Raw genomic sequence first — 9,636 nt, forward strand, 5'->3', positions numbered from 1 at the left:
ATACTTCAACCTTCAAGATTTCATTGAAAACTCATATTCGAAAAAAAAAAAAAAAAACATTTTAAGCTTCATCCAAGATGTTGAAAATGAATGATTATCAAATACTCAAATTAAAATTAAAATTCATGGCAAAAATTGACCTTTGTTTTTGAATTTTTATTTTAAAAAGTCTTAAAATTTTGTCCTCTACAACCCTATGGCATCATATCATATTTTTGTATGTCACAAATTGATGTGGTAAGGAAACTTTCTTTACTAACTCAGGAAGGAAAGTATTTTTCTTACTTAACAAATCTTTGAGTGAGACTTGCATCTTTTAAAAAAAATTAAATACATGTAATACCTTGTTCTTTCCATCGAATACCCATTATATCCTCTTCATATTTTCGAAGAGAATAGAAAAAATTAAGGGTATTTTTGATATTTAATATTTTTTCAGAAAATGAGGATACCATTCCCAGGTTTGTTCAGTAACATACTTGATAAAATAAGGGAGTTTTGGAAATGCAACGAGGTATCTCAAATATTCATAAAAATAGTAAAGGGATGAGTTTGAAATATATAAGAAGATACGTGTCATATAAGAGTGCCTTCCTCGAAAATTTTAAAGCGGGCTATCCGCTTCAAATTCGAGCCCGGGTTTACAGGACTCAAGAATGCTGAATGTGTCGAGGAATCCGTGAACCTCTCAAGAAATCTGGAAAAAAAAAGCTGTCATGTGAATCTCATTACTTCATCTCTTTCAGGTTCTCTCTCTCTCTCTCTCTCTCAATTGCAGCTCTTATTATAGAAATTTATTTAATAGCCATCTTTCAAATCTTTATATGATCCAATAATAGTTCCCTTAATAAATTACTTCATTGAATACCCACCCTGGCAAAACCTATTTTTTTGAACTTGAATCTCCATCAAGATTCAAGAGGGAATATTGGCATCTTATATATATGTTGATGATGGAGTAGGAACCTTAATTTCATTTGGGTTCCTTTTAATTTTGAGGAATTTCTGTGAAATTTACAAACTTGAAGAAGAAAAAGATGACAGGATCTTTCTTCTCTTATGGCACCATGCGATCCCAAACCACAAATTTTTTAAGTGCTGTTGTGCCCTTAACAAAACTTCTCTGTCTCACCCTTATAGGCCTTGTTCTTGCAAACCCAAAGAACCAAATTGTTCCTAGAGCAACTTTCAAGCTCTTAAGCAAGCTTGTATTTGCTCTCTTCTTGCCTTGCCTTATCTTCACCGACCTTGGTCAATCCATAACCCTCAACAACTTTGCTCTCTGGTGGTTCATCCCTTTTAATGTCGTGATAAGTACAGTTGTCGGTTGCATATTAGGGTACATTGTGGTGATCATATGTCGTCCACCACCGCAATTCTTCCGATTCACGATTATCATGACTGCATTTGGCAACACTGGGAATATCCCAATTGCCATTGTTGGATCGGTTTGCCATAGCGAGGATAACCCGTTTGGTCCCGATTGTACAGAGACTGGCATCGCCTACGTCTCATTTGCTCAATGGGTCTCCGTAATTCTCGTTTATACCCTTGTTTACCATATGATGGAGCCCCCAATGGAGTATTACGAGGTTGTCGATGAGGGGATTGAGATCGAAGAACAACAAGAACAAGAAGCACAGGTGGTTAATGACATGAGTAGTCCTCTCCTTGTTGAAGCAGAGTGGCCCGGCATTGAGGATAAAGAAACCGAACATTCCAAGATACCCTTCATTGCTAGGGTCTTTAATAGCATCTCGAGTGCTTCGCAGACTACTCTTCCCGATCTTGATTTAATGGAGGGAGGTGGTAGTAGTAGTAGTCCCAAGTCGGTCAGGTGTTTGGCGATGCCCAAGGTTGTCCGTAGGATTAGAATTGTTGCTGAACAAACTCCCATACAACATATCCTTCAACCCCCAACTATAGCTTCTCTATTAGCAATTATCGTTGGAATGGTACCACAACTCAAGGCTTTCTTCTTTGGATATGATGCTCCACTTTCATTCTTCACCGATAGTTTAGATATCTTGGCTGGCGCAATGGTTCCTTCGGTGATGCTTATTCTTGGAGGAATGCTTGCTGAAGGGCCAAATGATTCTAAAATTGGAATCAAAACTACAATTGGTATTACTGTGGCAAGGCTCTTGGTGCTTCCTTTGTTTGGGATCGGTATAGTTGCTTTGGCGGGTAAATTGAAAATTTTGGTTCATGTTGATCAGATGTTCAAGTTTGTGCTTTTATTGCAATACACTACACCAAGTGCTATCTTGCTTGGAGCAATTGCAAGCTTGAGGGGTTATGCAGTTAGTGAGGCTTCGGCTCTTCTCTTCTGGCAACATGTCTTTGCCATTTTGTCTCTCTCTGTCTATCTCATCATCTACTTTAAATTTCTTTCATATATTTGAGACTTTTTCGGAACTTCTATGACTAGCATGTAAAACTGCCTGATACTTCTCTTGGGGTTTTTTCCTGCTTGAATAAGATTTATTTATTGGCTATTCGAGTTTGACTGAATGTGGGATGATCATATAGGTTAAAAATGTTTATTTACTTTAAGCTGTTGTCAGATAATTGAGTATTGTTGTGATGCATTTCTATTGGATGAGTTAGGTTCGAAGAGAATACACAACGCCAAGTGCCATCTTGTCTGGTGCTGTAGCCAACTTGATGGGTTATGCAGGTGCTTCTTAACTTCTGGTATGACGTGTTTTCTGTGTTCTTCCTTTCAGTTTATGCCATCATCTACTTTAAGCTGCTTTCATATGTTACTTATTTGAGTTCTTTCTACTCCTATCAGCCATCTGTTTTATTGCTCTCTCATGTATTTCCCTTCTTATTAGAGTGCATTACATGAAACATAATTGATTTATTGCTGTATGTTTTGAATTGCATATTGGGTGGTCATGGGGTGAAGATTATTATTTTTTATTTTTTTGAGATATTTACGAACACGTGACCAACTTTTGACGAATTTACTATTCCGGCTCACTGTTCATTTTAATAACCAAAACGTGAACGGTAACGATATTGGAGGTTTTAAAGTGACAATTTTGCAGGTTTAAAGTGACAATCTCACAGATATCAAGTGACTATCTTGCAGATTTTGCTACTTTTAGCGAGATTGTCACAACACAAACCAGCGAGTTTGTCACTTTTAACCTGCGATCTCGTCACTTGAAAAACCTGCGATTTCTCACGTTCATGTTTTGGTAATTAGAATGAACAGTTAGACAGAATTGTAAATTCATCAAATTCAGCTCATGAAATGGCAATTTACCCTTTTTTTTCCCTTTCAGCTAGTCTTGTCAAACTTACATTTGTAGTATAAATTCTTTCTGTAAATTTATTTTTAAATCCCTAATGTAGTTAGCCACTGTGTGACCGAATTCGTTTAATTGAATAGTAGGGGGAAGTTTTAAAGGATCAAAGCCAAGCAAGAATTGAGATATGATGGGAGAACATAGATGAATCTAAGGAGGATCTGAATCATGGCTAGCCTGTCAAACATAATGGAACGAGCCACCAAGACTAACGCATGGAATCCTAATACCCTTCCTAGCACAACTTATGAACATTTGTTCCCAAGCTAGATGCATTCACACTTTTTACTTAAGAACCACATATATTTGTATCACATGTTTTTTCCATATTGTTATTTCTTTTTCTTTTTCCGTTGACATATTTATGTAAATTTGTAACTGAAAAGACATTTCAACTTGAATCGCATTTGCAGTCATCTAAAAAACTATCATATTTACATACTTCCAGATCTTTGTATGCTTGCTATCACCTTCACACCAATGTGGTACCCATGGTTTAAAGTATCATATCGTTTAATATATCGATTTTCTCAAAAATCAATACATTCCTGATACGTTCACATTAAATCACCAATATTTTTTTCCACAAATAAATATATAAACTAAATTTTAAGTATTATTACATATAATCTAAACTTAAAAAAAACTTATTTTTCACATTGGTACGCATTCTAAACATTCCAAAATAAGTAAATACCCCAAAACATTATAATTTTTAGACAACTATAATTAGAATTAAATTTTATATACTTATAAAAAAAAGAATTAAATTTTATAAGTGATTAGATGAATTTCAAAATTTATATTGGTATACATTAAAATTTTCATAACATTAAAAAACATCATTAAGTGTCTTGGAACACACTTTATTTTAATTGATTAAATTGTTAATAAAAGTTAACTATAAAATGGATGCTTAATTAACTACTGAATACCATGACCTAATGGTAAGGCTGGTGATTTTTAATTATATGATCGTGGGTTCGACTCCCATTGGGTTTAATTCTTTATTTGATAATAATATTGAAAAATTTATAGTTAAGCCAAAAGAAAATAATTGATACCATCATAAGAGCAAAAAAGCTTACACAGTACAATGCAATAAAAATTAACATTGTAAAGAACCTACAAAGTAATGTGACAAACATATACCATTAGTAAAACGTGGACATCGGAGGGTTCGAAGCCATTCGGGTCATCTTCTGGCTCTCCAAACATACATGGTACATTTGTTGTATGTATTGGCAATATTGAGCCCAACACATTTTCTCTTAATAGAAAATTGTGTGTTGCCTTAAAAATTCTTGTTACTATTGTGCATCACATTGGGGAAGAACATGTATATCAACTGTGGATCATGGTTGCGGCACCAAGTGATAACTATAGTACGGATATGAGTTTGTTTCCTAACCATACCCGTAACCTGAGGACATTGTGGATTGGGTGTCGTAAGGATCATAGTCCGATCCATATCCAGTACCATAATAAGAGCCATGAGGTGATGGTGAATTTTCGGATAAACCCATATCACATAATCTTGTTCGTATCATATCAACGCCTTGTGCAATTGCATCAATTTCGTGTATTGCGGTTGATTGATAGTATATTTTGGTCTCCTCTTTTGTGATCAATACTCATAAGTATTTCAGGTCAAGTACCACGATCATGATCTTGAGTGGCATGATCAAAATATTGTTCCTTTGTAAATGGACAATCCTCTCTGTGATTCTGATTGATGCTAGGTAGAACCTCCACCATGCTCACTACTATTGTTGCCTCCATGGCCACTACCACCACCTATCCTGTTGGTACACTATTACCATTATCTATCCCACCTCTATTATCATTATCATTATCATCGTTTTCATGATCATCATTATCATCCATATGATCAAAGAAATCATCTTACTTTTGAGGTCTTTTTGTTTGATCCACAGTTCATTGATCAATGTCGATCCCCATCTCCAAGGCTAACACAAAATTAGGTCTTGGTGGATCACCACCCGTATCTAACTCTGCCTTTTGTCGCCCCATCCAAGAATTAATCGGGTCATCATCCTTATATATGTAACTGAAGCTGATCGGATCAAAATAACTATATCCATTTCTACTATCTTGTGTAACTTGTTTTACCTTTCACCGCAAATTGTAATGCACGCACACCATCTTCTTTAACTTCTTCATTAAGAGGCGATTTCTAGGCTTTGTGTGTATCAAGGAAAATTTATTCTAGTTTCTTTTGCACCCACTTGAAGAAGTCGTTTGATTTAGTATCGTAATAGTAATTTTTCTCAATTGTAGGACATCTCCACCCTATAAAAGACACCATTCAGTTGCATTTAGGGTGTGTTTGATTGCACATGGAAAATAGGGTAAAAAACTATTTTTCATTAATTTAATTGCATTTTTATATGGAAAATGATCTTCCACCATTCTCCAAAAGTCCTACAAAATTTCTCGTTTCTACCCATGGGAAAATGAAATCCACCATTATTTTCCATCCCTAAATCAAAATCCTAACTTCATCTCTTTTTCTTCCACACCACCACAACCATCACCGTAGTCACCAATCACCATTACCATCACATTTACTCTTTCTGTTTTTGTTGCCGTCGCCGGCCACCTCTCTCTTCTTCTCCCTCCCCCCCAACCCTCTTCCTCTCCCCCCAACCCTCTCCCTCTCTTTATCTTATTCTTTCTCCTCCTCCTTCCGCTCCAACCCTCTCGCTCCACCTCTTCCTCTTCTTGTTCTTGTTCTTCTCCTCTTCCTTAGATTTTTTTCCTATGATTTCGCCTTAATCAACTCAAACAATGGAATTTGGTTTTCCAACCCTACCCATTTTCCACCATTATTTTTCTATGGATTTCAAATTCCATAGAAAGTCATTTTCCTTGCAATCAAACATAACCTTAAAATGAACAAATGATTTTTAATTATATCTAAAATAATAATAAAAGCTCTAAGTAGTTATTTGATTAAAAAATACAAATAATCCTAGAGTTGATTTTGTCCTCGCATTCGCAACCATTCTATTGTTGAACCTAAATATTGCTTCACGAAATATCTTCATCTAAAAAACATATGAAACACATTAATCAAAATTGTATTGAGTAAAAAGACCCACATTTATGAAATTAAAAGATTAAAAATAACTGCTCAAATGTACAAGAAGCCAATTTATTATCCAACTGTAGTATATTCATTACGCATCTTAGACTTTCCAAAATATCATCTCTGTCACCGAGGTCTAAGGAGTATTGGTATGCTAGATTGAGAAAGTAGCCTATAATTGAAAATGTCAATAATTAATAGAATAATTTTATGCCTATTGGTTAGAGTTGTTCGAGAGGCCTTTTGAGGAGGAAGAGGCGCGGCTTTTGTTTAATAGTATGGCTAGTGATAAAGCACCGAGGCCGGATGGGTTTCTTTAAGGTTTGTTGGGAGATAGTGAAGAATGATGTGATGGCTACTTTGGATGACTTTTATAGTAATTGTTTTTTGGATTTGGGTTCAAATTGTACTTTCATTGCTTTAATCCCAAAGGTTATAGGAGCGAAAGATATCTTAGATCTAAGGCCAATTAGCTTGGTAAGCTCGGTGTATAAGATCATCTTGAAACTTTTGGCTTTGATGCTAAAGACAGTGCTAGGAAATATCACTAGTTTGTCTCAAGGGGCTTTTGTTGTAGGGAGGTAAATCCTTAATGGTGTCTTTATTGCAAATGAGTGCATTGACTCGTGAAGAAAATCTAAGGAGCCGGGATTTGTTTGTAATGTTGACTTAGAAAAAGCATACGATCATGTGAATTGGAATTTTGTGAAGTATATGTTAAGAAGAACGGGCTTTGGGGAAATATGGGTTCGTTTTCTATTCTGGTTAATGGGTCTCCAACAGGTTTTTTTTTAAGAAGTATGAGGGGGCTAAAACAAGGGGATCTTCTATCCCCTTTCTTCTTTGTGTTGGTTATGGAAGGTCTAGGGAGAATGATGTCCAAGGCGGTTGGTATGGGTGATTTCTCAGGCTTTAGAGTTGGTGCAAGAGGGCAGTTGATCTTGCATCTTCAGTTTGTAGATGACATTGATCTTAGTAGATTATTTGCCTCGACAATTGAGTTTTTTGAGTGGTATTCTTTGTTGTTTTGAGGCAATCTCGGGTATTCCGGTTAATTTTCGTAAAAGCAAACTTTTGGAAGTAGGTGAAGTGGAAGGGGTTGAGGTAGCGGCAGCATCTATCGGCTTCCAAGTAGGGGTACTTCTGACCACGTATTTGGGTCATCCATTGGGGTCAACATATAGTAGTAAAGAGATTTGGGAGCCCGTGGTGGACAGGGTTAGACAGAGGTTAAGTAGGTGGAAGGTCAAACTGTTGTTGAGAGGGGGGAAGATTAAACTCATAAAGAGCACTTTGGCAAACTTCCCGATTTATTTCTTTTCGTTGTTTTCTTTGCCTTGGAGTGTTGAACTACAATTGGATAGAATTTTTCTGGCACAATAATGATGGCAAAGAGGAAACATCATTGGGTAAGTTGGAGGAAGATGTGTATGCCTAAGAAGAATGGTGGTTTGGGGTTTAGAAATTTCAAATCATTGAATTCATCCTTGTTGGGTAAGTGGTTATGGAGGTTTGGGGAGGAAGATGAGTGTCTTTGGAAGAAAGTAATTGTGGAAAAATTTGGGGTAACTGAGAATGGGTGGGAAAGGGATCCGGTTAGAGGGTCATTTGGGTGTGAAGTATGGAAAGGAATTTTAAGAAGAATGCCATTTTTTAGGAAAAAAGTTAAGTTTAAGGTTGGGAATGGGTCTAGGGTGAGATTTTGTGAAGTTTGATGGTATGAGAATGGACCATTTTTGGAGCAATTTTCGGACCTTTTCAATTTGTCTATGAAGAAAGGCCAAGTAATTTCTCTATTTAGAACCATGGGGAATGGGGAAACTAATTGGGATTTCAGGTTTAGCAGGGTGTCTAATGATTGAGAGTCGGAGAGTTTGATACCTTTGGTGGAAAATATTCAGATGGATGTTGGAATGGAGGATGAAGAATGTGGGGTGGTGCGAGGGATGGTTGTTTTTCTATGAAAACAATGTATCACGCTCTCTCTCCAAGATGTTCTATGGACTTCCCCCAAGTGATTGTTAGGCGTGGTAAGGTGCCCTAAAAAGTTTGGCTTTTATTTGGCTAGTGGCTTTGGGGAGGTTGCCAACTTTGAATCAATTAATCCGACGAGGTTCATTTCTCCTACTCAATGTTGTCTATGTAAATCTTGTGAAGAAACATCATATCACTTGTTCCTTCATTGCTGGGTTGCCCATTAGATGTAGTCGCATTTGTTGTCTCTTTTTGGATTAATGGGTTGTTTGCCACTTTCGGCAGAGTCGTTGTTCGAGATATGGCTGGCTTGGGGAGTCTCCTTCTCTCTATCCAAGAGGATTCTTTGGTGCTTGGCCCCCTTTGCGATCTGTTGAGGTATTTGGAAAGAACGTAATCTTCGTAGTTTTTAGGGAAAGGAGTCCAATAGTCATGATTTGATCTTATCTATTTTGGTCTTCTTGTTTTCTTGGAGCAAACTATTTAAAGAGTTCAAAGGGATCTTCTTTGAAGACTTCATTGCTAATTGGGATAGGGCTTGTGGGTTGATGTTGGGGTTTCTTTTCTTGCTTTTTTTCTTTTCTTGTTGTTTGTTTTCTTGTTGTTATGGGTTCGTTCCCTCGATCCCCCGCTGTATCCTTCTTTTTTCAATAAATTCATCTTTACTGATTAAAAAAAAAAAAAAAAAGAAAAAGATATGGAAATGATCTTTAGGGATTTCTTATGACATGACCAGGAAAAAAAAAAAGTTTCACTTGGTGTATTGGGGCCATGTAACTTCCACTAAGGAGCGGAGAGGCTTGGGAATAAGAGTGATAAAAAAAGACGAATTGGGTTCTTTTGTAAGAGGATGGTTTTAGAGATTTGGGGAAGAAGAAGCCTTGTGGAGGACGGCCATTAGAGCTGAATGTAACTATGGTAGTTTTTTGTGAGAGAGCAAATGTCCTAGATGGGGGACATTGTTTGGGGAAAAATCTCTTAAAGAAGTTCTCTCCTTCCCTTTTTGATTTTCTATCAAGAAAGAGTTCTTCATTCACGGCTTCAAAGTTTGGAGGGGCGAAGGCTTTAGTTAGCACTTTGGTTTTGAAAGATATCTTAATGATTGGGAGTGTGATTTATGAGTTTCTATTATTTCTTCCATGATAGACAGGAGATCATGGATTTGAAACAGGAAAGTCGTGTTAGATTTTTTAAAATTGACGACCCGAGATCCAAGAACTTTATTGTGTT

General features: G+C 36.6%; 1 long non-coding RNA gene and 1 pseudogene across 1 annotated transcript; both read left to right on the plus strand.

Moving 5' to 3' along the window:
• The first annotated feature begins 612 nt into the window (after positions 1-612).
• On the plus strand, positions 613-5,955 carry LOC147410175 (uncharacterized). The gene is made up of 3 exons (XR_015175661.1): positions 613-746; positions 2,611-2,697; positions 3,404-5,955. It is a non-coding gene; the product is annotated as an uncharacterized LOC147410175 (long non-coding RNA).
• LOC147410176 (protein PIN-LIKES 2 pseudogene) lies at positions 760-2,698 on the plus strand (annotated as a pseudogene).
• Positions 5,956-9,636: the final 3,681 nt, after the last annotated feature.

This window comes from Akebia trifoliata, chromosome 2, assembly GCF_017979445.1.
Source record: "Akebia trifoliata isolate Shusen 1 chromosome 2, ASM1797944v1, whole genome shotgun sequence".
In the NCBI taxonomy this organism is placed as follows: Eukaryota; Viridiplantae; Streptophyta; class Magnoliopsida; order Ranunculales; family Lardizabalaceae; genus Akebia; species Akebia trifoliata.